This window comes from Sturnus vulgaris, chromosome 3 (assembly GCF_052056855.1).
Source record: "Sturnus vulgaris isolate bStuVul1 chromosome 3, bStuVul1.hap1, whole genome shotgun sequence".
Lineage (NCBI taxonomy): Eukaryota > Metazoa > Chordata > Aves > Passeriformes > Sturnidae > Sturnus > Sturnus vulgaris.
The window spans coordinates 108,647,851-108,675,088 of record NC_142245.1 but is presented as its reverse complement, the minus strand read 5'-3'; the positions used below and the strand labels follow the sequence as shown (position 1 = coordinate 108,675,088).

The window sequence follows — 27,238 nt, the reverse complement described above, 5'->3', positions numbered from 1 at the left end:
CATCTAGTACAACTGCTGCAGAATAAAGGGGGAAAAAATCCCCATTCCTAAATAAAATCAGCTAAGAAAGATGCATACACATATAACAATGGGGCTGCAATGCTCAAAGCAATGCCAGCTTGTTTGTTTTCCTTTTTATGGAAGAGGAATGCTGTTTACAGTGCTATGTGCTCCAGCAGAAATCCCAACACACACAAGAGTTTTATCTTTATTGGTCTCTGCTGCTGCAGCAGCCTCTCTTGGTTTCTTTTTGTCCTTATCAGTGTTAATGGCAAAGATCATTGCAAAGCACAACAGAAAGAGAAAATATTATCATACATCACATGGCACAGTGTAAGTCTCAAATTGGTTGGTGCTACTAACCATAACCAGAATTAATACTATGTTACACAGGCAAGAATCAGAAAAACACTGCAAATGCAATCAGCTAAACAGGGTTTCAGTTCAACCACCCAGCTGAAAAATACTTGAGTGGAAATAGGGTCATAATTAATACAAATCATCATACAAGTAATAAAGTTATATATTGAGATGGTTTCTATCAGCTGAATCTCATGTGGTTTTAAATACTGTGTGACTTTCAGAGTAGCAGGTTGAACTGGATGTGGGGTTATATCATTGGGAAACACATTTTTACCCATTTTTGACAGCATTTTTTCATTGTGTGTTGTGATCCAAAAATATAAAATAATACATTTAAGAGCATCTATCACAAATACAATTGTGCAGCTTTATCTGAATCAGACAAAAATTCCTTTTACCAAAAAAATATAAAAAATTATGAATTAATTATAAGCTGAAGGCTTTCAGTAGCCCTTACAGTATCTTTATACTAAAATCCAGTTCCTCTTGCTGTTAATTATTGCTATTCATGTAGTAATTAGTACATTTGATTTCCTTCTACATTATTTCACCTTCAGAATGTTATTTATGATTAGCTGCCTGTTATTTTACTGATATAATACAATAAGACCTAAGATCTCATTAATATAAAAAATATATTTAAGCCGCATAGTTATTGCCATGAAAGAAACAAAAGACTGATTGCTTTCCAAATTATTTTGAACCCAAATTTGGTAAAAACAATACAAATTCTGAAACTTTTGAAGGAATGTTGAAAAAAAAAACCAGTGATGTTAACACTCTCTCTTCAATAAAAATAATTTCTTCCAATCCAAAATATATAGTTTTGGATATAAAAAAATATATACTAGCTTGTCTGGGGTATTGTTCAAATGGTTCTTATTCCAAACACATTTATCTGTAGTTTTCTTTGGGATTTGGGAGGAATAAGGCTGAGTGGATATGTTATACCTCACGCATATCCAAATTCTTTTCAGAAGTCTTTTATTTTTCTTCACGGTGCTGCTGCATATTTTGATTAAGAAAAGCTTCCACGTTATAATTTAAACTCACGGGGGCTTCTGATGTAAAATCTGTATCTGTGCACTGCACCTGAGTCCGGGTTTGGTGCTGGGCAGGCTTTGATTGCTGGGTGTGAGTGACATTCCTGCTGTCACTCGCGGTGGTTTAATGCTGTCAGCTCGTCCCCCATCCCCTGCTGGCATTCCCGCTGCATAAGCATCGCACAATTACCGCAATGAAAAGCTGCCTTTGCCTCCAGAAGAACGCAGCCCTGCCCGGGGCGTGCGAAATGAAGGGGTTGCAATCAGCAGCCTCGGTTCCTGAACAGCCCCTTTTGATGGAAGTTCGGGTCTGAGTTTCAGAGCCCTATTCAGTGTGCTAACACACATAATTGATGCCTTTTCATCCTCCTTTGTTCAAGTCTCCAGTCAGCCTAATTAAGTTCTTGTGAGGCAGTAATGAAGTAAACATTTCCACGAATATCTGCATTAGCTGGATGGCAGATGCCTGCAATTAAAATACTGTAGCTATATTAGAATATATATATTGCATGTTGCTTTCAGATCTCTTGAAAACTTCCCAAAAGGGTGTTTGTGAGTTTTTCCAAGATGGAAAAATACCAGCCTGAGCCATGACCTAGGATCTGCAAAAATACTGAGGGAAGTCAATGGGATGTGGACTAAACCCTTACAGAACTTGGGCTCACCTTTCATTTTATTTTTGTGAAAAGAGCTTTGACCATGGCAATACATGTTATAAAAATTGCATAAAGCCATCTGAGCATTCATTTTAGTTGCTGAAATTTAGTCAGGGTCAGATTTAAGTGGGATAGAGTGAAAAATCATGAGTGGAAGAAGGGACATGGCAGGTAGCTCAGCTCCTTTGCCAAAACAGTGACTGGCATAACTTGAGAGGTTTGAGAGCTCAGCAATATACACATATCTCACCATGCCTTTGAATTCAGGACCAGGGGATGAGTCTAGATATTCCCTGTGGCATGGAATATCTTAATTTTCATTAAAAGGTGCTTGACTGCTCTACTTAAAGGTTCTTGAACTGAACCCTTTATCTCAAACTACCACCCCTCACAGCCAGGTAGGCACTTCCAGCCTTACAATTGCTCTGAAATACGTAGAATGTGTATTTGGGAGGGAGGAAACAGCTCCAATTTGGCATCTACACAGCACCTAGGCTAGAGCTATCTCCAAATGAAGTACTCATCTCTCTATGCCAGAGAGCAGCAGGCTGTGGCCTCATTAGTTTTGGCCATTAAAAGGTAAATCCCCACCTGGAGTGGGAGAGCTTCCCTGGCAGGTTTTGTTACCCTGGCAGAGCTCTGAAGGACACAGTTTAGGAGCAGGGGAGCTGGTGGTAAATAGGAAGGTGTCAGAGTAATCTGACAGACAAACCATGTGGAGCAGAAAGGCAAATAAATCAGAGAGAGCTGGCTCGTAGGTATTACTGCAGAGCAGAAAGAGGCAGCTCACCCAAAGAGAAAAAAATAGAAAGGGGTTGCTTTGACGTGAAATTTATTGTACAAAAGTAACCCTTGATTTATGCGAGAGGAAGGAAGGAAGGAAGGAAGGAAGGAAGGAAGGAAGGAAGGAAGGAAGGAAGGAAGGAAGGAAGGAAGGAAGGAAGGAAGGAAGGAAGGAAGGAAGGAAGGAAGGAAGGAAGGAAGGAAGGAAGGAAGGAAGGAAGGAAGGAAGGAAGGAAGGAAGGAAGGAAGGAAGGAAGGAAGGAAGGAAGGAAGGAAGGCTTTATATGTTTATCTGTCTCTTCAGTTAAGGTGTTTTTTTGCATTGGTAACAGAAAACCATTTTGGGAAAACCACCATCACTGCTAGTCTGCAGATCTAACACAGCAGATCCAATACATACATTTTGGCCTTGTTAGAGAAACATTTCTGTGCTGCATCTTCGTTTTTATTCCGAATTATGGAAATGGAAGGGACAGGGACAGAGATAGCAAGAGCAAAAGAAATAAATAGAATATTTCTCTTTTTCTTTCGTTTCCTCCTTCCCCACTACCCTGTTAGTAGCTGGGTTCTTACTGTGCTGTCCTTCTACCATGGACTGTGACTCCCAGTTCAGCTGTGAGTCCTTCATTACTGTCATCCTCCAGAGCTTCTTAATGAGGGAATTACCATTCACAACTGTTGTGGCAAACACAGAAAGCAAATCCTCTTATCACCTGGCTGCTGATTACATCTGCAAGCCAGTTCCAAGCATCCATTCACCTTCATAGTCTATTTTATTACAAGAGAAACCAGTTTTCTGCATCCCAAGCTGGAGAGGACATACATACTGATAAACGGCCCCCAGCCCATCAGGAGCTCACTTCTGTCGTGCTATTTTCCTGCATTGCTCCCAGATGTTTGGATGAAAGCTCTCTGGGAAACATTTCACCTTAATAGTGCTGAAGGGAATGAAATACAGAAAACAGATTCAAGGCACCTCTCAGGGCCCCAAGGCACTGCACATTGCTCTTAGGAGCCTGTTTTATGGTGCTTTCTCCAGTGCAGCTCTCATTTTGCCAAGGGATCCAGGGGGAAATGGCTCTGAAAGGGAGCTGTAACTATCTACAGTCAGTCAGGAACTCAGCAATAACAAAAGGAAGGAAAACTGCCTGGTTTGCTGTGCTACCACAACACCTGAAACAAGGCAATCCCCCGGCACTCACATAAGCAGGTGTTACTTTATACTCCTGGGAAAGCTAGAAAAACTACTTAGAAAAGTGTGTGCTGGAACAAGAGCCTGGGTAAAGTGAAAATAAAATAAAATGTGTGCTGGAAAAACTGGAGCAAAGTAATAGAATGGGGCTTTGACATGATTGCAAATCAACTCTGCTCCACACCAAAAGGTGTAACAAGTGAGGAAATTAACTCCAGGACACTAAACCATGGCTGCAGCCTGCACATGGTAGGACCAACAGGTCAGTATGTGACAGCTTTTGCTGTTAGAGTAAATATGTTAAATATTTTGTTTTGGAATGTGGCACTTTCCCCAGAGGTACATCAGTGTTTACAGATACTCATTTCACAGGAGGTTTTATAGGTTGGCACATTCTGCATCTTCAAGTTAAACACTGAAAAAATATGGAAGCAGAGAAAGCTTTTTTTTCTTTTTTTACTATCACCATTTAAAACCACTTTCCAGTAAATGTGCCAAATTGTGTTTGTGCTTTAAAAATCTCATATCAACAGTTAAGTGACAGTCTTCTTTCTTGTTAGCCTAACATGTCCCCTCAATTTAGCTTTAGAAGGACTAAATAACAACACATTAAGGCATCAATTCCACACAAAAACTGCTGCTGAGTTTTGAGGCATATGTTCCAAATTTGACTTTTAAAAATGTGACGTTTTTGGAATATTTGCATCGCACCACTCATCTTTTTGTCACAAATGAATGGCTAACAATACATTTCACAGGAATACAGTCTAGGAATTTCCATTGTACCATTTCTTATAATTGCTTTGCTCCTGGTGACTAGTGAAAGCCCTGCTAATTAATGGCAAGTTGTCTTCATGCTAATATCTCATCTGAACTATTCAAAGGATTAGAAGTGTTTGTATTTAAAAAAGATGGGTACAAAATCTACTGACAGAGTGAACCAGCACAAACACCATATTCAGGGAGTAAATAATTTCTCTGAAAATACTCCATTCTTGTTGAGAACCTTTCTAATGGTGGTACCTTCAACTCCCTCTCCCCCTAAGCTATTCCTGCATTTAACCATCTTTATGTAATAAAGATACAGTAATGGATTATCTGAAGGTCAATTTTCTTTACCTTTGTTTTGCAGCCTGTGATTCCTGTTAAGCCATTATCCATAAATTTGAAAACCTCATATAAATAACTGCACATAGAGATTAACTCATGTCTTTTTTTTTTTTTTTTTTTTTTTTAATGAAGTGAATTAGATAAGCTCCATGGAGCTTTACACTGTAAGGTTGGTTTCCAGCACTTGATTTCTCTCCTGAATTCTCTCTAATACTATTCTCACATCTTAATATGGGTATCCCACAAGTAGAAATGGCTTAGACCAATCTTATCACGGCTCTTCTTATGGGAAGAATCACTTTTTTATGCCTGAAACGTAGTTTTTTGCAGGTTGTACTCTAGAGACCTCAGAATCTTCATCGAGCCCTCAGCAAATCTCCACATGCCATGACAAAGGTTATCCCCTTCTTTCCCTGTGTATTACTATTGTTTATCTGCACTGAAAGGTTAAATGTCTAAATTTAGACAGGAAATGAAGATCTAGTCAATGAAGTCAATCAGGTCCAGAAATTCAGTTGATCTAATGTACATTTACTGTGGGAAAAGCTGAAATCTCCAGGCTTGAAACTAAGATATTCAAACCATTCTAATAAATTATAAATTGCCCCCATATTTTCTTCTATGTCAGTCTTCGCATTATCAGTCAGTCTAGCTGTAAAGCATTTTTATTTCCTAACATATTGATAAAAATATTGACTGCAGTTGAAAAATTATCTAAGGACTCCTACAGGTAACAGCTAATGAATAACACCTTTGTTTGAGATTTAGCACTGAGACAGTTTTTATACCCATTTAATACCTGAATAGTTAATGAAATAATTTCCCATCAAAATAATACTAAATCTAGTGATTTCCTAGTCCAAGGAAATTTAATTTCCATCCTATTTCTTTAACCAATCATAAATGCACTCCTAGCCAGTGGGGAAGTAGCAAGGGGCTGTGGGGGGTTCAGTTGCTGACTGGGGTTAAACTACAATGCTACCTGACAAACCTAGTCCTTGACTCTTCTTTGAACTCTTTGATCTAGGTGTTTCTAATAAAGAAATGCACTAGTTTTACAGCTGCTATCATCATTTCAAAGGCATGTGCATATATTAAAATTATTATGGCTAGTATAAATTTACTATAGTAACATAAATTCATTTCTCTGTTAATTATTCCAGGCATATTATGTGCACAGAATAATATCCTGTACAACTGCTAATATTCATTTGGCCTTTTGGGTCATTCAGCATATAAACTCTTCGTGCTTAAAGATTGCACTCCCTCATGCTGTGGTATTCATGCAATAACTCACAGGTTTAACCTTCAATTTCAAGGGATGCTTGCAAGCTTTTTAGTTTTCCATTGGTCCCCCAAGCTCTGCCTATCCTGCTAAGTAAAGCTATTAAGGACATTTCTCTTGAGGCCAAACTACATGGTTTTACTGATGGTCATATATCAAAACTCTCCTTGCCCTGAAACAAAGTGTCTAAATTCGAATTACTAGTGGGAATAGTTTCTGAGAAATGTGATCCTCAGCCAGTGCCAGAGACCTGTCTGTGGCTGTGCTAATTGGCACACACCAAAAGTGTGCCAGGAGCTGTGTTGGCCATTAAATTGTACAGGAATTTGGAGGTCATGCCTGAGCCTGACACCAGTTTGTTCCTGGCTGATCTCAGCTGCAGTGAAACTCTAACATGGCTGGTATCAAAACCTGATAACTAAAAAAAAAACAAAAAAAACCCCAAAACCTACTTGTGGGAAAAGAACAGTTTCTCAAGTATCAGGAAATTCCTTATCCCCACAGCTGTCTCATGGAAATCATCAATACAAATGTCAAGATGTTCTATTCTTTGGACAAGCTGGTTGACTATCCTGGGGGATTCCAGGGTGTATGATTTCCTCTCCAGGGCTCATAAGGGTAGGGAAGGGTATGGAGATGTTAAAGAAGTTTTTCTTGAAGTTTTGTTCAACTCCTAAAGCCTCAGAGGTCACATTTTGCAGACCTAGCATAGAAGCCAATTGCATCCTCCTCTGTTATGACCCTTTCTGTGCCTGCTGTGTCACCAGACTGATGTTCACTATTTCTCCTGCATTGCTTCTAAAATGGAGCCATTGATTATTGCTGTAACGTGAAACATTTCTTCAAAACAATCGGTTAAGTGACCTGAGGAATGATTTGATCAGAACAACCAGGTCTTTGCTCTCTCTCAGACTCTTGACTCCCTCTTTAGTTACTTCATGGAATTTGCTGCGACATAAAACCATGTCGAGATGGCAAATAGCATCAAGATATTACCCTTGATGGTTTTGTGGATCAATGGGATTTCTGTCTGCTCATTTTAGACATCCAGCTTTAAACTCCACGGAATGGAAGACACACCAGGGAATGCCAAAAGTTCACAATTAAAGAGCTATATCTGAAAAGTCATGGAATGGGTAACAGCAAGGACATAGAAAGTCAGTTATGTGATTTAAAGAGCCTGGAACACCTGAATGAGAAATTTTAGAGTTTGACTAGATTCTTAATGTGCTTGAAGTTTTGATGGACTTGTACAGCTTTCATTCTGTGGCAATTTATACAGACACAGATTTGGAAAAGAGTTTTGCTGAGTTCCAGAGCAATTTATGCCACTTTCTCCCTGGAAAAATAGATGATAATGAAATGAATTTGGGGTTCTTTATTCAAACGCCATTTAGTTCCTTGATTAGATTTTTTTAGTAATATAAATTGCCTACTGCTGGAAGAAAAATAACCTAAACTTTTCAATCAGCTTTACCATGAGAACCAAGCCTGAGAAAAAGTCATTTTAAAAAATCTAGCAGAACAGAAACAGAAAAAATTTAGCTCTACAGCTCAGCCTGCTAATAACCTCCTCTGTGAAATTACGTGAACTCCTTCTCTGTAAAATTGTATGAACCCTCTGTTCTAGAACAATAGTATAAATGAGTTAATTGTAGATCTAAAAATTGTTTGCCAGCTGCTGTCTGTTCTGTTACCAACACCTGTTTTGGCTCATGCCCTCATTAATTAAAATGTGATGAGCAAGCAGACAAGTTCAAAACATAATGCTGGCAATGTCTGTACAGCTGACATGAAATCCATATCTGTAGTCCTCATCCAAAACTAGGAAGCAATATGGCTGTAATGCAATGGACAGTGGGTTCATGGTTTGGGGTTTGGGGTTTTTTTCTTCCTTCCAAACAGGTACAATAATGAATCTGTTCATTAAGGCTACATTTGGTTGTGGTAAATTGAGGGCAGAAATCATGGGCTTTCCAGACCAGAAAAGCATCTCTTAAAAAATTATACCTATTAAATATTGCTAACCATTCCAAACATTATTTGGCCACTTAAAAATGCTAAAGCTATTACCAGTTTTCATTGTTGTCTATTCTTTCACTTCAGATTGTTGTCTATTCTTTCACTTCAGAACTATCATAACTAGATAATAACCCTTTCTAAGAACTTGTACTTCCAAGCACTTTTCTGTGCTGCAGCAGAAGCCTTCAGACCCCCATGACATACAGTCCCATCTGTTTTTCAGAGTTGATTAAGCTGGTTGGAAGAATCTCAAAACTCTGAATGTCACCCGGCTCAGAGTTAAACTTCTCAGAGCATGTAGCACAGTTCCCTGCTGTTTTCTTCATGATGGGCACCACTTTTTCCCTAGAGATGCACAACCAACCAAGCTAAACTTCCAAGTTTCATGAGTGCCTGGATGCTCTAAAAAAGCCCAAGGTATTGAACATTGATAGAAATATAAGCAATCTAGCCACTTGTGCCAGCATCCTGTAATTATTCCACAGGATTGCCTCCTCTTTAGTGCACTCACCCACAGAGAGGAAGGCCTTGTACTGATGGAGAATTGTGTACAAAATTCTGGGGGAGAGAATGAAGAAGTGGGTTGTGTCATGATAAATATATCCTACAATGCAATTTGATGTTGAAACAGGAGAACAAATGTCAATAAATGTCATGACCAGAAAATGACCAGGCTGAAGGGAGTTTTGTCCTAGTTTGGGAGTGTCTTATGTTGCAATACAGATTGTCACCAGAAGTATGTATTCCATCACCATCTGTTGAAAACAGGTGGGGCAGTGATCCTTATCTCTGTGGGAGATATCCTCTGCTAATGGGCCATCTCTTAAAATCAGGTGGGGCAGTGATTCTTATCTTTTCCACAAGCATCCTTCCTCCAGGAAGATATCATCTGTTAATGGGCCATTGGGTCCCACTGTGTGACTGATAAAATTCCATCATCCCACTGGGAGATGCTCCAGCCAGGGAGAGGAGCCAAGCCTTTCCTACCTAAATAAAAACTGAGATTTAGAACATCAGGGTAGCATTTTTCCACTGGATTCCAGAGGAAAACCAGATCCTTCTACATAATCACTGGACCTTTGGAGGAAAATTTCACCCTTCTACAGGAGAACTGCTTCAACTGAACCACATCTGTCACTGCAGGAGGAGGCAGCCACCATTTAATGGGACTGCTACCAACACCCTGACTGATGGGGGGTCAGGTTGTATTCTGACTCTCTCAGTGGTTTTTTGGGGGGTTGTTCTCTGTAATACTCTATTTCTATTTTAATTTTCCTAGTAAAGAACTGTTATTCCTATTCTCATATCTTTGCCTGAGAGCCCCCTTAATTTCAAAATTATAATAATTTGGAGGGAGAAGGTTTACATTCTCCATTTTAAAAAGAGGCTCCTGCCTTTCTTGGTGGACACCTGCCTTTCAAACCAAGACAGGGAGTTAAGGAACTCTTGGCTGCAGAGTCCCAGCAGTCCTACATTTCTTGTGCATTATATATTCAATATAGATATTCCAGAACCATCTGGACATGGTCCTGTGCCATGGGCTCTGGGGTGGCCCTGCTGCAGCAGGAAGGTGGGACCAGAGGAGCCACTGTGGTCCCTTCCAACCTGACCCAGTCTGTGACTCTGTGATTAGAACATCACCTGAAAACCCATTCCTGCAAATTGAGTCCCAAATCCTAGATTTGCCTACTCACCAGTCAGTGTCCTACCACAGAATTAACATCTCCTTGTTGCTGCTCTTCTGGCCTTGGTACTGGCTTAATTTCACAAGGCTTTAACTTCAAGGGAAGACGAAAAAGAAAGGAAGGGGAGAAATATTGAGGCAGGATATCCTGAGATGTTGGAAAATACACATAACAACCACCTCAGACCCTAACATTAACCTTCATCGTCATTAAATGTATCACTGAAAGAAGCACCCAGAAGATGCCAGCTGTGTTAATATCTAATTTCTCCTTCCTGAGATGTTGCAAAAACCAGTTTGGTAATAAGTGAATAGAATAATTAAAATTACTGAATAAATCCCAATAGAGATATTTTTTCCAGAAGTGTTTCTCCTTGTCTTGTTCTTTTTTAATGTAAAGCTTCTGAATATTAATTTGACTATGTATCATGAAACAGAATTAAATAATTCTATACTATATGTGCTGTTTAAGATGTTCTGTTTGTGAAATTAAATTGATTTAGATCTTTTACTTAGAGTTTTTTTTTTCCTAGGTTATTGTTAATGTTGTGATTTCCAGACTGCTGGAAGGAAATAAACCCTATCCATAAAAATGAAAGAAAGGGAAAGCAACAAACTGACCTTTTTTAGCATACAACCTAGACATTTTAATTATTCTGTTTTTTTCTTGCCCCACATTCTGGACTCATCCAGCCCTTATGTACATATCAAGTGGGGATGACTGTACAGAGTTTATCTCATCAATATCCTGGGGTTCCTTATGCTAAATATTGCTGATGGGAGGCACAGTCCTCGCTTGAGAGACAACTCATAATACTCAGAAATGTCCTGAAAAATTAATTTGAAGCTAATTTCCCCAGTGAATCTCCATGTTGACTGGCGACTAACTGTTCACCACAGCAGGAGATATGCAAAGGAAAACAATTCCTGGCATGGATTCTCCCCCATAGAGACAGTTATTCATGTTCTTTAACAATGTGTCTTGGATTGCAATGCAAAATGTAACCAGATGTATTCTATTACTCCATGCTAAAACCAGGTGGGGCAGTGTTATTTATCTTTTCCATGATTCATCTTTCATCCAGGGAGATATCTTCTGTTAATGGGCCAATGGGTCCCACTGCATGACTCCCATTGGGAGATGCTCCACACAGGGGGAGGAGCCAAGCCTTTCCTACCCGAATATAATCTGAGATCTGGAACACCAGAGCAGCCTTTAATCCACTGGATTCCAGAGGAAAACCAGACCCTTCTACATCATCATTGGACCTTCAGAGGAAAACTGCACCTTCTGCAGGAGCACTGCTTCAACTGAACCACATCTGTCATCCAGGAGGATGCAGCCACCATTTAATGGGACTGCTACCAACACCCTGACTGATGGGGTGTCAGGTTGTATTCTGACTCCCTCAGTGTTTTTATACTACTGCATTTTAATTTTCCTATAAAATTGTAGTTCTGACTTGGGATCTCCAACTGGCTTGCTTTCAAACCAGCACACAATGGTTTGAAAGCAAAAAAAATTCCCAACTTTTACAGTCACTTCTGCCTTGAAATTTGCAGTTTTCAGGTATTTCCAGTTTTTACTCTGATTCTCTGTTTTTACTCACATGGGTTGTGCACAAATGAAAACAAGTGAAATTCCCATTTCCTAATGGGGTGTAACCCCTAGGGTAGCAATCAGTTCCAAAAACATGTATTCATTTTCTTTATTCTTTGAATTTCTTACAATTTACCAATCTTTTTATCAGTGTCTTCATAACAATTGTTCTGTATTTTCAGACTCCTCTCCAAAGAGGAGGCATGGATTTTTTTCATTGGCAGATGAAAATACAGCAGTACTATTAGTTTTCAAATATACTTCTAAAATTGTATTCAGGGCCCATAATGCAGAGAAAAGGTCTATTACATCAAAGAGATTAATTAAAAAACATGAGGAAGATTGAAACTGCTATCTGCATATACTCAGTGTTAACAACATTGCCAACCTTTGTTTAATAAATAAAATTCTCATGCAAAATTAGACAGAAAAGACAATGAAATTAAGCATATGCCTAAAGTAGCTTGATTCCATTATTTTAAAATTCTATTAGGAAATAATTATGTCTCTACACTTACTGCTTTTCATGTGTAATAATATTGGAACAGGTGATATTGGAACTGAAAGTATTTTAGAAGGAGTTTTGATCCAGGAGCAGTTATGGCACAGGCCTCCAATTAATTGCATGTTTGGAGGGTATTTAAGGGGCACAGATTTGAGCTTCAAAGCAGCTCATGTTCCTTGCAGAAGGAAAAAGCCAAACAGGTGAGGCCAGAGGTATCTAAGCAATTAAAACTTAATTTTGTGCATTTAATTTGGAGTATTCCACCTAATTGAAATTATGTTTCCAAGAAAGCCCCCACTGAGTTGTGACAGGAGAAGCAGAGCTGAGTCTGCTGGGCACGATAGATCCTCCCTTGCCAATCCAAAGCTGTAGTAACTCCAAGCTGAAGAGTTCCCAGGTGAGAGAACCCAGAACTCAATCTGAACATGAGAAAACATCCACATTGTGCAGGAGCCTGGCCCAACACTACTTCATCCCATGGACATTCAGTGGTTTCTGATCCATCCTCCCATGCACACCATGGACAGGTCTGACCTTCCCTGGCCAGAGCAGTCCCTGGGATGGCTGGGACAGCATTCCTGGGAGCCTGGTGCAGGTGACTGCCTCATCAGAAGCCCATCTACCTCAGTTCCCACACACCAGGACAACTGGTCTTGTACAGGAGTGCACACTGTTTAGGAAAGGCCCCAGTGGGAAGGCACTGGTTCCATGGCATGTTCTGTCCCAGCTCCTCTGGGTAACTTTAAGGTGCCTCAATGAAGAACACTACAGCCAAAACTACCAACAGTGTTCTGGGGCAGAGGGGTAACAATTCAATGTCTTCTCATTTATTTCTCTACACATTCAGGCTAACTTTATAGAAGCCATTTAGCACACATTAGCATAAAACAAGAATTATGATACACAGGGAGAATGAAGCTCATTAACTTTATATCTACTTTTATGTGGAAGAATTGCAAGGGTGTGTACTTGAGTCTGGTTGGGACGGAGCTGACTTTCTCCATAGCATTCCATTTTGGATGTGTGGCTAAAGCAGTGCTGACTACACAGCCATGTGTTAGCTGTGGCAAAACATATCTCCTGTTCCCTTCACTTTTAAACTGCCTTTATCTCAACCCAAAAGATTTTTTTTTGCTTTTGTTCTTCCAGCCCTTTTCCCCAGCCTGCTGGGAGTGAGTCAGTGAGGCTGTGTGGGTGCGTAGCTGCTGGCCAAGGTAAACCTGAACTCTGCTCAGAGATGGTGATAATTGCTGCAGCCTCATCAGAGGAAAAAGTGTTTCAAAGAGATATTTAGATTAGATAGTAGGAAAAAATTCTTTCCTGTGAGGGTGGTGAGGCCCTGGCACTGATTTCCAATAGAAGCTGTGGATGCCCCATCCCTGAAAATGTTCAGCTGATGGAGCTCTGAGCAACCTGGTCTACTTCCAGGTGTCCCTGCTTATGGCAGGGGATAGAAACTGGAGAATCTTTAAGTTCCCCTACAATTCAGGCCATTCTATGATTCTATTATAAGATCAAACTATGAAATGCTCTACATCTTTTAAAATTAGGCCACTGAAAAATTCAGATATGGATTTAGGACTGTGCCTGTATTCATCACTTGTGACTCTAATGTTTCTAAACATGTTACTGATGGAACATTTTTAGCATTAACTTTTCCTTGAACTTAAGCTAAGTTAGCTTTCCCTATATAGCTTTGAATAAATGAATAAAAGAAAATGAAGATCAGAGGGTGGTAAGGAGGGGGTGTCTGTGATTCCAAAATAACACCATATTTTATTTTGTGTTTTTCCTCTCCTTGCAGCAGAAAACAGGAAGAGAATGAGCTGTGACACCACTGGGTATCTCCAGCCCTGCAGGACCATATTCTACCCCCATGAAAGAGTGACTTTCAGAGGAGTGACCCAATGGCTGAGACATACATCACGTTTCACTCTGTTGAATGATCCAGTTTTGGCAAAAGTGACAAAGGCAAAGTCAAGGCCAAGGGGTGAAATTTGCAGTTGTTTATTGTGCTGAATATAAACAACTAATCCGTGTGCTTAATCTAGGACCTGGCCACCCATGCAGTCAGATGCACCTCCAGGGGGAAGGGCAGGTGGATTTGGAGGGAGGAGGTGGTCACTATAGAGACAGGCCAGAGCACTTCATTTCCTAAATTAACTCATCCCATTAAATGTTTTAATCTAAGAGGATGTACCTAAATTATTCAGTTTATTTTTAAAATGCCAGAACTTTGCTAGTGGGTGGATTTGAGACCTTTAGGTCACATGAAAGAGAGGCCATGAACTGCACCCTAAAGAAATTTTGGATGTAGCCACCTTGTTCTGGAGTCTAGAGAAGCCAGATGTACCCCTGGTTTATCTGACTAATACTGATGTGGCTAGAGATGACAGGAAATGGGAGCAAGGGGTTTTGTCAGCTCCTACATTTCTCCCATATTTTGCTATTTCCATTTGAACAAGGATTTGGTACCTTTGACTCAACATACATCCAGAATACAAGCTTTATCTGGTCTCAGTGTTTTAAGCATTTTTTCCTAATTCATTTACTATAAAAGTGTGGAATTTTGTACTGAAGTGAGTCTTATGTCTTCCCCCTTTTAAAACATTTTTCCTCTGGTAATCCTGCAGCATTTTTCAACTGGGGGAACCTGCAGGGGGAACCTGAGCAGTGTCAGGTATTCAGCTGGATCTCAACAGGTTTAATTACTTGCTGACCTGCTCCCATTTTTCTCTCTTGCATTCATTCAAGCTGTTTAAAAGAGGCACGACAAGATTGCACCTTCTGCTTCCTTCAAATTACTTGGAAAGTTCTATGCCTCACCAATACAGGCAATGTTGATTTTAGAACAACCTCTACAAATTGCCTCGCTGCAATTTTGTACGTGTGGGAGTATGTGCAGATTCCAAAGCAAAGTAATTAGTTGAAATCCCTAAAACTCAACCATATAAAATATTAATATTGAGCTAGCATAGATTTTTTTTTCCCCAAGAAAATAATTCCGATTTTGCTGACTGATGCTTTAACTGTGTTAAACCTCAGAAAAAGTTTGTGGGGTTTTGTTGTTTTCAGCAAGGAGAATTAAAAAAACTGTCTTGGAATTATGAGTTGAACTTAATTTGGAATCTTCCACTGGCTGGTTGAAATATTAAACTTTTGCCTGGCTCAGAGCAGCTTGTCTTTAAAATGTTAATACTCTGGGATCACCCAGGATGTTCCTTGCCATTCCAGAGCTCCTGCCACTTCAATTCTAGCGAGCTGTCTTGTCCTGACAGTTGAAGCTGATCACCCAAACAACCTGATGTGGATTTTGTCAGTCACAAAACCTGAGACTGGAAGGTTTTAAAGGATGGAGAGAAAAATGCAGGAAAAGGAGGATGGAGAGGTTGTGTAGGAGCTCCCATTTCAGTGACAAGCACTTCAGTGACACTGAATTATGCTTAGTGAAGCATAGGCATAAATCTCATTTAAAAACGTGCACTTTTTTGTACATGGGATGTTTTTTTTCCCATCTCGCAACATTCTAGCCTGTCTGCCCAGTTCTAAGACAGTAGATCTGAAAGAGAGTAGGGTAGAAGGGGTCAAAATGCACATTTACACCAGATATCTGTGTGGATTTAGGAATTTAGGACTAGATACCTCAGCCCCACTCTTTCTAATCCACGACATCCATATCAAATTAATGTAACAGGAAAATATCTTGCTAAAAGTCCATTAGAGCTGTTCCACCAGATCTTTGAAAGTTTCTTCTAGGGCCTTTCTTTTGATAGCCCATCCCATTGCTGAATTGCAGCTTCAACTTCTTCATTTTTAATGTCCTATTTTGTTCTTCTGGCACAACCATTATTTTCCTTCAGCACTTCTTATTCCTTTTTGTTGCTCATATGATTGTTATTACATTGACATTTTCTAGGACCTGAGTCATGAGTAAGCTCTTCTGCCTTATGGACAGACCAAAAGTTAGATATCTTTCCATAAACAATGTTCTAACTTCTCCTATTTTTTTCCCCACTTCTATTTCCTGCCTTGCAGGTTTGAGCTGTCAGGGCTGTAGGGAAGGATATGCAAATACCCAAATACCTGCATGTGTTATTTTTATCATCCAGGGCCTCTGGGGAGTGAATTGGAAGTTAATAGAGATGACAAGGACCAAAGGAAATAAGGAATAGCCATCCTACTTGCCTATCACCCAAGAGGAAATGAGTTTGCATTCTTCAGAGTGCTGGCTATGGAATGGCACTTTGTCTTGATTAATTTTTATGTTGTGCTAGAGAGATGCAGTGCAAATCCCTTCATTACTGACCTGGCTGATAACATACACTGACAGGAGACAGAGATGAGATCAATGTGACCCCGTGCTCACAGCCCACCCCTTGAAAATCTGCTAACATTGCCAGTCTTCTAGAATCATGAATCATTTTCCCATGCAACATTCTCCTGTGTTGAACAATTGCATGATCGTGGGAAAAAATCTACCCTGCTTTCTTGGTGGGAATACTAAATAAACAAAGTATGTTTTAAAGACCTGAACTTCTTATTCAAGAATGAATTAAAACAAAAAATGTACTCAGTGGAGATGTGTAAAGCACCTTCTGATGTGGTTGGTGCAGCTACACGAAACAATGAGTGGCAGCCCTCCAGTCATCACTTTGAGAAATAACCCTGTGGTTTATTTTATCACAGATTTACCGTCCTGTGGAATTTGGTTCTAATAGCTCCTATCAAAACTCTCTCAGGCACCTGTTTTTAAATCTCAAGCAATAAAAGAATAACAAGTAGGTCTGTGGTGTTTCAAGCACTTACTTTTTGACATGTCTTCTGTGACATCTCTCTCTTTTGTAGCCTCCTCTGAAACGTTACATTTGGAAAGTAAGCACAAATTCTCAACAAAACTTTGGATTCTTCTGTGCCTTCCAGCAGAAGTGCCTCTAGTGATATTCACCCTCAGGTGGTTTTTGTCATAATCCTGGGGTTTTGGGCAGTCTAAATGCACTGCAGGGATGTGCAGATGGATGTAGATGCATAGCACATTCCAGCCATGCTGCACTGAGCAGATGACCCCAGAGCTGTAACATCCAGGGCTCCTTGCATTATTAAGTGAAGATTATACTAGGCCCAAACTTAGGAGAATAAAGTACCACTTATTAAGAACTGAGTTATATTCTTTTTAGGATAGAAAGAAATTTACATCTAAGCAGAGAACTATCTAATGAAGATGTGATGTGGCAGGAAAAAGGTATTTCCAGCTTAGTTAAGACTGTGCAAAAAAAGAAAGCAGAGTATTAGCAAGAGCTTTGTTCTCCATCATGGTTCCCAAATGAATTCCAAGGTCTCATTTCCTTCTGAAAGTCTTTAAATCCAGGGACTTTTTTTTTTTTTTTTTTTTTTTTTTTTCTTTTTTTTTTTTTTTTTTTGTATTATCATCCAAAACTCAAGTCACAAGAAGTTTTCAGAGACTCAAGTTCTGAAATTTTGTATTTCTGGAACCCATAAACCATGATGATGAAATTTTATACCAAAACTGATGTATCATTTATCAGGTGTGTACAAGCTGTGGCAACAGCTCCTATTTAAAGGAGATTAGTCCCTAACCAGATAGGAAACATAGTGATCTTCCAGGAGAATAGTTTGTCTGAATTTTGTCAAATATGCATGATATTACACAGTAGTTTTTTTCTCAAGTACCCATTAAGTATCTGACTTTTCTCAGATTATGATTAATCTATTGAATTCATACTTAAGTAAACCAAATTTGGACTTTCCAATGCAGAAAAAGATCTACAGTTTAGCTGCCTGGGCATTGTTTTTGCTTTCTGGACAGGTCTTTGCACAATGAATTGCTGGGAACATGATAATGAGCAGCACTTTTGAAATCATCAGAGCAGTTAAACAAGAAGCCAGACCCTTTCAGGAGAGTGCACTGATTCCCTTCAGATCAGTTGGAGCAGTCGAAGCAAAAGAGAAAAGGATGAAAAGTGAGATTGAAATGGAACAATTAACCTCTCTGCAGGAAAAAGGGCACCAAAACTACCTAAACCAACTGCAGATAGCTGTAATTAAGGGATTGTAACTCTTTTTGAACTAGCTAATACCACAAAGACCAAGCCTAATCCATTTAGTCTACCACCCCACCTCCCACTGGTCAAAGATAAAGGTTTATGGCCTGTGATAATCAGGAGATTGAGTTAAATGACCATAATGAACCCTCTTCATTTTCAGCTCTGTGGAAAGACCTCTTTTCTTCCCCACATTGAGGGGGTGGTCCAAGGTCTTTGGACAACCATCCAAATTTAAGCTGTGATTTGAGGTCCCCAAGGGTTTCTGTGGCATTCACAGCAGAGTGAGAAATGCAGGATTTCTGAGGAATGTCTGATTTTCTGCAGTGGCAGAGTCTGGATGAGTTTTCTCATTGGTGCTTGAGATCTCATTTGCTGCAAAGGCCATCATGTGAGGTAAAAAACCTGAGTGGAGCACAGTGATTGAACCAAATGTCACACAAGAAACAGGAGAAAAAAGTTATTTTTTATTATCTCTGCCTCCTGAATGAAGCCCTGAACTGGAATTTCACAATATCGACCTAATTGAAGGACGCAATTGAACTCATGTGCTGATGTAGATGGGTGGTGTTGGTCACAAGTCATGCTGAAACAAATGGCCTGTGAACTTTATCAGGTGCCAGAAGAGCAGAATGAAGGAAATTTCCTCCTGCCTTGAGAATCACAGCTGGAGCTGGACCTCAGCCTCACCCAGCTTCATTTCCTCTCATTTACAGTCATTCAGACCCAAGGCTTTCTGTGTTCCTGCCTGCAAACTCTCCATCACAAGCACCATTGTAAGTACAATTATTAATAGCACTGAGGAACTGCATGACTTTAACCATTCAAAGAAAAAAACCCTGAAAATACATACTTTTTGAAGCCAAACAGTTATTTTTCAGCAGAATAATTTTTTCTTTCCAAATATAATACTTCATCAGCAGCAAAGGATGAGCTTTCTTTGTTGAAACAAGTGAAGATATAATAATATGTTTTGAGAGTATCTGAACTCCTTTTTCAAATTACTTATTTTTAACTTTTTGAGATGCCATATTCCATAACAAGTAGTTGTTAAAGCCTGAAACCAAGAGGAAAATTTCAGAATTGTAGAGGCAACTGGGGAGGTTCAGTTTTAGGTTTTCTTCCTTTCCCTTCAGAATAGATGTTTTGCTTCCCAAATGACAAAATTTCTTGGAAAGGAGATCGTTGAATTCCCTCATGTCCTTACTGGTTTTGTTTTAAACAGCCTTAAAAACAGATATATGGAAACACAGACAGAGCTAAATGTAATATAAAGCAGCATGCTTGCAATTGTAATGTGTGCCAAGGGGTAAATCAATGCCTGACACCTCAGTGGAATGTTGGATTTCACTTCAGTGACTCAATCCTGCCTTTTCCACACTGGTTATCCCAGAAGGAAACTCGAGCAGGGTCCTTCCATTCATCATCTCTTTTTTTATATATGCCTTTGTGAGCACTCCCAGAAGATCACAGACAGAAATGTGTTATGTACCTGTGCAGAATCATAAGAAACATAAGAGGGTCACATTTGGGGCAGGTGTTTGCAGAAATGACTGCTAAGTGCCGTGTTTTCAAATTGTCCTGCTTTCTGCACAGACATCTGCACAGCTGTGAAGGACACCCAAAGTGAAGGGCTCTGGATAATCACATCCAGCTCAGACACCTCCAGTGTGAGGCTGTGGTACTGCTTCCATCATGGGATTGATGCACCACAGGTATTCTTTGCTTGACTCAAAGTGTCCTGGTAATACATCCAGGAAAGCACAAAAAGGGAAGGGAAGGGAAGGGAAGGGAAGGGAAGGGAAGGGAAGGGAAGGGAAGGGAAGGGAAGGGAAGGGAAGGGAAGGGAAGGGAAGGGAAGGGAAGGGAAGGGAAGGGAAGGGAAGGGAAGGGAAGGGAAGGGAAGGGAAGGGAAGGGAAGGGAAGGGAAGGGAAGGGAAGGGAAGGGAAGGGAAGGGAAGGGATTAAGACCATTGCAGGTACAGTGTAAAGAAAAATTTGCTGCCTGCAGCTGGTCACACTCGGCTAAAATGGGAATTTCGAGCCCTCCCATGTCTTTCAGAGCCATCTCATTCTTCACGTACCTCATTCCTTCCAGTATAACAAGTCAGTATTCTTGGGAATGTTGTCATCTTTGTTTGCAGCTGAATAACTGCTCATGGCACTCTCAGAAGCTGCTGTAACTCTCTTTTAGTAATGCAGGATTCTTTTCTGTGAAATGGGAATTTGTTGCACACATCCCATCTTTACCACCTCTGCCCACTCACCTGTACTATGCCCAATTCATAGTCCCAAGACAAGGACTCTGTTTATCATGAGTTTTCAATGCCTGTAGTTTTCCGGTTTGCATGAGAAATGTCTGCTCTGAAAGACAATGCACTTTTCTCAGATATGTCTTTTCTGTTGCTTAAGGATACTGTGGTCTTCATCATATTTACAGCTGGGATAATAAGAAAACTTTCAACTAGCATCAACTAGTCATGTCTTTTTAAAATATTTCTGAGTAGGCATATTTTATTTCTAAGCAAAATCTGTATGGGTCAGATCTTATCACTAGTGTAGCTACTGTAAAGAAACAGTTCAGTTGGTTTATGTTATTTGAGAATCAACCCCTCATTCACGGGCTTTCCAGTTCCATGAAGCACAAATATATGAGGTGCAAGACTTAGATAAGGCTAATAATCTACTTTATAACCCTATCCTGTCCAGTTCTGGGCTTACTGAACATCTGACATGAAAGCAATGAGAGCTGGATAGATTTCAGCACTTTTCAAAATCAACCACAAATTCAGGGTTCCTCTGGTTCTCCCCGTCTGGATGAGAGAAGTTTCCCTTTGCCTTTTAATAATTCCTTCTGATGAGGCTCCTGATCTTTTCCCTTCTCTTCCTACAAATGGAGTTGACTTTTCTCCAGCCTCCACTATTTAAGATTCATGAATTTTATCCAGTACCAAAACTTCACTGCCGATAAATATTCGCAGTAACTCTCATCCCTAATTATCATGATGAGCTACAAGACCTCATTTTCCAAAACACTGTATAAACACATCATTAGAAGCAGTCCCTCCATCAAGAAATTTTCTAATCTAAGCATCAAGAGGAAGGTGAAGGTGTCATCTCACTGACACGTTAGCATCCCATCCTCTGCACTCAAGTCCCTCCTGTATCACCTCGACTTTCCTCTTGCTTTCAGTGTTTGGAAGAGAACAGATGTGGCTGGGCTGCAGGAGGCCAAGTCAGGAGCATTTTTTCTACTCAGGAAGTGTAATAGTGTTTGGCTCTTCAGGGCTGTTTATAGCAGCCAGGACAGCAGGTGTGTTTGGATGGTTCAGAACACCTTCTGCCACTTTCACAGGCTGTGCTCAACCATAACATCACTGAGCCTGCAAATGAACTGCTGAAGTTACTCCTGTACTTGCCTTTTATACTGCCTGTGCCAAGGAACATAAAGGGAACAATTCAAATAAAAGGGGGACAGAATGGAAATGGAGAAAACCCCTATCCTCACTATACATGGGGTTTTGTGTTTCAGAAAATTTCTGAAAAAGATCATATTTCACCTTCCAACCTTATGCAAAAATCCAGAACAATGCTTGCTGTTGAAAATCCTGCTGGGAGGGACCATTTCAGAGCTGCTGAGGAGGTTCCTCAGCCATCCACAGCAGGAAGGATGTGACCAGGCCCCAGAAAGCTGTGGGACCACAGCTTACACAGACAAATATTCGTGTTAAATCAGCCTAATTAAAAGACAGGCAATGGGATGGTGCTGTAACAGCTGCACATAAACAGCAAGGGCATCCACTGAGCTCAGTCAGGAGATGTCAGGTTTTCTGCTATCACAGAAGTACCTGAATTATTAAGTGCTAGCTTGATTCTTGTGTCTATGCTACATAATTACAGAGTAATTTCCTGATGCCAGCCTTAAAAAAATTGCATCTTATCTACTTTAATTACTAGACTTGCTGTGCCAGTGCAGTGAGAAGGACAGCACCCTAAAAAAGGGGTATTGTCCAAGGAGAGTGGACTCAGGCTGTGAAGTGGAACAGGGTGTTCAAGATGTGAAAGAACCAGAGGTGAATCCTACCCCACAGAGACTATATGGACATATAAATACATCCATAGATCTGAGTCACACATCTTGTCTTATTCCTCCTCAGTTACCTGTACCTTGTCTCATTAATTCACTGTCCATCCATCCATCCATCCCTCTGTGAGAACTGATTGTGGGGAGGTAGATGTGTTGCACATATTCATGAGTAATGAATATTATATTTGCCTTTGTGAGCACTCCCAGAAGATCACAGACACCCTGTGTACGTCTCTGTGGTGAGCATTCATTTACAGGATGAACATTGGGTTGCATTCAGGAAAAATACCCACGAATAACTTACATTGAGAATAATTTCCTTCATTCAGCTGAAATGCAAGCCCTAGTAAGAGTTTTCAATAAGAAGACTGAAAGTTTAATATTGCAGTATGTAAAAAGTTTCTTTCATCACTTTTAAATATGTGCTGCTATTCAGTTCCAATTAATTCTGCATTTCATTTCCTATGAAGAAAAAAGTAAACCATTACACTCATTTTATCTTCTTCTAAATACTATTTACTCGATTTGATTAATCATTATTATTCAGCAGAGCTACCTTAAAGAAACTCAGATTATACTCCATTATGCCAAGCATTGTATATTCATACAGCAAGAGACAATGCTTGCCTCCAAGAGGTTACAGAATAAATAGATAACAGGCTTGTGAAAGTTCTCATTTTATGGACAGAACTTATACAGCAAAACCACCCTGAATATCCAAGGACAGAGAGGATTTCTAGAGCAGAACTGACTTCAAACCCTAGGACTTTTAGGATATGTCTACTGGGTTTAAGGGATTTAGGACCAAAAAGTCTCCCATATAGATACCAGACACTGACAATATCTGAAGATACCACTAAGCAGCACTTGCAGAAATGCCCTTCAAGCCAGAAATATCAATAGGACTCTCTCATTGCATCTGTGCTTCCTAAGTTGTCTATAAACTACACCACATGCACCTGCACTAACCTGATTTTTGAGATACAGTCCAAACAAGGCTGGATCTCTCATTATCTGTGGATAAGTTTAAGTTCCATAGAAAATAGTTGCCTGATTTTATCCTGTGTAACACAGTGCCATCTGAAAGCTTGTCCCTTGGGCTTTTGACTAAAGGTGTCAATAGAAGATAAATATTTACATCATTTTTTCCCTGCTGGCAAAGAACATCAAAAAGAGAAACATCATATATTTTTTTTCCCTTAGTAGCTTTAGTCTACTCAGGCTTGTGAGTTGTAGGTCATTAGAGCACAATATTTTTCCCCCAGGGCCTACAGCATAGGAAGAACTGTTTATTCCTTATTTTTCCCTGCTGCAAAGCATCCTATAAATTTAAACATAGTTAAAAGAAAGTTTTTGAATCCTTCAAACTGCTAGGCTACATTTCTTATCTTTATCAGCCTTGAGATGTTCTTTCCTGACACTATGGGGAGCTACCCAGTTAAGAAACCAGCATAGAAAAACTTTCTCCTAATTTCATAGAAGTAACATACCATAAAAACCATTTCAGTAGTGCCAGATATCAGCAAATACCAAGCACTTCACAAAAAGTGTGTTTAAGCATAGGTCAAATAACAAAATACTTTTCACTTCCATAAGTTGCTGGGAAATTGCTGCTTAAGACACTTCCAGTAATGGAAGAAGATGTTCATTCTTCTCCAATATATGCAAGCTTTCCCCTTTTTATGGGACATTCTTCTTTATTTTTGACCAATAAATAAGAACTGTGGCATTTTCTGTCGTGTTTGCTGCATGTTCATCACTGATGGCACCATCATTGCCTCTGACACCTCACCAGGGTGAGCAGAAAGGAAAACACAGTGACTGGTCTGGTGCTACAAAACAGCACAAGACTTTGATTAGCTCACTAGGGCTTTCATTTAATTAAAGCTTTGGAGAGGAAAGCATCTTTAAAGATAATCTAATCTCTACATCAAGTTGCTTAAAGCCTCGTCCAGCATGACTTTTACTCTTTACTCCAGGGATGGGGCAGCTACAGCTTCTAAGGGTAACCTGTTCCAGTGTCTCACCACCATCATCATTAAAAATTCTTCCCTATGTCCAGTCTAAACCTACCCTCTTTCAGTTTAAAACCATTGCCCCATGTCCTATCACTGATTAATTAATTCTCATGCTTGTGACTGTACAAGTCAGGGAAAGATTAAGTAAATGCTAATATTCAAATGAAATGGTAAAACGACAATAAATATAGATATAATGCTGATATAAGGAAAAAAATATGAAGCAGTATCTCACACAACTCAGGAAGTCACCTCAGAAGATTTTAATCAGCCTGGTCTATTTTGGCTAGCACTGTGGTGGGTGCATGCAAAACAGGGGAAATGTTCTTTATTTTATTGTTAAGGAACAAGACGAGGTGAGGGGAATGTGCAAAAGTTACAAGAGTAATGAGGTTCTCTCTTGGTCAGATAATCCCTTCCCCATCAATGCAGTGCTCCTCACTTCCCATGGTGTTTTATTCAGCCCTCACCCACGGTGTTTGACAGAGCATTTACCATTTCCCTCACACACCTAATCTGCAGTCTGAACATCCTCACCAGGCAGGAATTGTTCACTGTACCTAAACAACACTGAAGAGGGATGTCAAATGCCCTTGGTTCCCACCTGACCTAGGAAGGCAGAAACTGTTATTCTGCATTGGGACAAGGCACATCTAACCCCAAAGCCACCCCTGACAAGGATCTGCGAGCTGAGTCCTTCACCAGAGTGAAATGAGCTGCTTCTCATTAGTGTTTATTATTTATTGCTAATCCTGCAGCAAGAGGTTTGGCATCACCTCCTAGGTGCCCAGAGCAACGTAAGAAATATTATCCATGTCGTGGATAGCCTTTTTTTCTTAATTTATTGCATTTTTAGTCTAAATTGTACATTATAGGAAAATTAATTTCATTTATTGATCTTTTTCTTGGTTTTCTTGAGTTTCCTCTCTCACACTTTTCAATTTCACATAAATCTATCACTACTAAACCTTTTTTTCTGGATGGTTTCATGCAAATTTTCAACCCAGAATATGCAAAGACCTCACAGTGGTCCAATAAGTGAAACAATCCATGTCTTCCACCCTTTTCTGTAAGCAGGTACACACAAGCCCTGACATTCTGGATTCTGGGTGGTGATTGTTACAGTGGTTGCTTTGTTATGCACCAGGAAGTAGTGCAATTTCAAAGAAAAGCAGTACCTGAAATCCACTTTATACCTCTAGGACTGCCCTGTGCTTCTTCCTGCTTCCTGTTCTTCCTCCCCACAGCACAAAAATGCCAGCATGACAAATTAGCATGATCCAGGAGGAAATTAATGGGGGCTCTGAATAAAAGTATCTCAAGAGATGGGCTCTGTAGGTTTAGGAATTTAATGACAAGACCATAGATTCAAACCCACATTCTTCTGCTCTGGGGTTAAGAAAATTAAAATAGTGACACAGGAATAGCTGATTTGTGGAGGATCCCTGTTGAAGATTGAATCAGCTTCTCATGCATAACTTAGCAAGTCATTTGAGATGTGCTAGAGTGTCTCACCTGCCCTCCAGAGTCCTCTACATGGTGGCACAGATCTCACATATGTCCTGTGTCACATGGAATCACAGAATTATTTAGGTTGGAAAAGAGCCTTGGATCCAGCCATTAACCCAGCACTGCCACATCCAGCAGTAAAGTGGTTCACCCTAAAAGCCACATCTACACATCTGTTAAATACCCCCAGGGATGGTGACTCAGGCACTTCCCACCAGCCTGTTCCAATGCCTGACAATCCTTCTGGTGAACAAACTTTTCCTAATACCCGATCTAAACCTCCCCTGGTGCAAATGAAATCCATTTCCTCTTGTCCTGTCCCTTGTTTCCTGCAAGCAGAGCCCAGCCCTCACCTGGCTGGACCCTCCTGTCAGGGAGCTGTAGAGAACAACAAGGTCCTCCTGAGCCTCCTTTTCTCCAGGCTAAACAATTCCATTTTCCCTCATTAGATTAAAGTTCCCAGTCATGAGGAGCCACTTCTATCTACCACTCTCTTGTGGATGTCTCAGGTATTTTAAGGTTACACCAAATGGCTGAAAATGCCCAGTGACCCTCAGCGACCAGCAGTCTGCAGATATATGGGAAGGAGCTGCTCCTTACTAATGTACAAATGATACCTAAGCTCACCCCTGAAACCCACTTGTTCAACTAGGGCCTCAAGCAGCCCTTGGACATTTTTTTTCAAATTAAACTTCTCTTCTTGATTGTTTCACAGGCCATTAGCAGCTCCCTGATCCAGCTGTAACTGAAATCAATTAAACACTGTAGGAGGTGTTAAAACATTTGTTTTCTCTGGCATCTCCTTTCTAATGACTGTTGTGGGAGACCAGACATGTAGACACACACCTAACAGAGACCTAAATCTCAGTGTGGGAACCTGAGTGCTTGTGTTCAGAAGGCTCTCCCAGGGCTGGAGCTGCAGGTGAACTACAGCCCAAAACTTAGTCCAAAACTGCACACATGGTAGATTTTAACTTGAAATTTTATTGCTCTAAGCTTCTGCAAAATATCCAGTATCATAAACCACATTATGATAGAGTGGTTTGGGTTGGAAGGGACCTTAAAGATCATCTTGTTCCAGCCCCCTGCCATGGGCAGGGACGCCTTCCACTATCCCAAGCCCCATCCAGCCTGGCCTTGGACACTTCCAGGGATCCAGGGGCAGCCACAGCTTCTCTGGGCAACCTGTGCCTCACCACCCTCACAGCAAAGAATTCTTTCTATAACAGAATCTGAATCTCTCCTCTTTTAGTATAAAATTATTCTCCCTTGCCCTAGCACTGTATGCCTGTGTAAAAAGTTGCTCTCCATCCTTTATTTCA

The 27,238-nt window shown here is 40.2% G+C and overlaps 1 long non-coding RNA gene across 1 annotated transcript in view; it reads right to left on the bottom strand.

The window, feature by feature from the left end:
- LOC148224526 (uncharacterized) overlaps positions 1 to 27,238 on the bottom strand; it is a 50,819-nt gene that overhangs the window by 1,489 nt on the left and 22,092 nt on the right. The gene's annotated exons all lie outside the window — the stretch shown is intronic.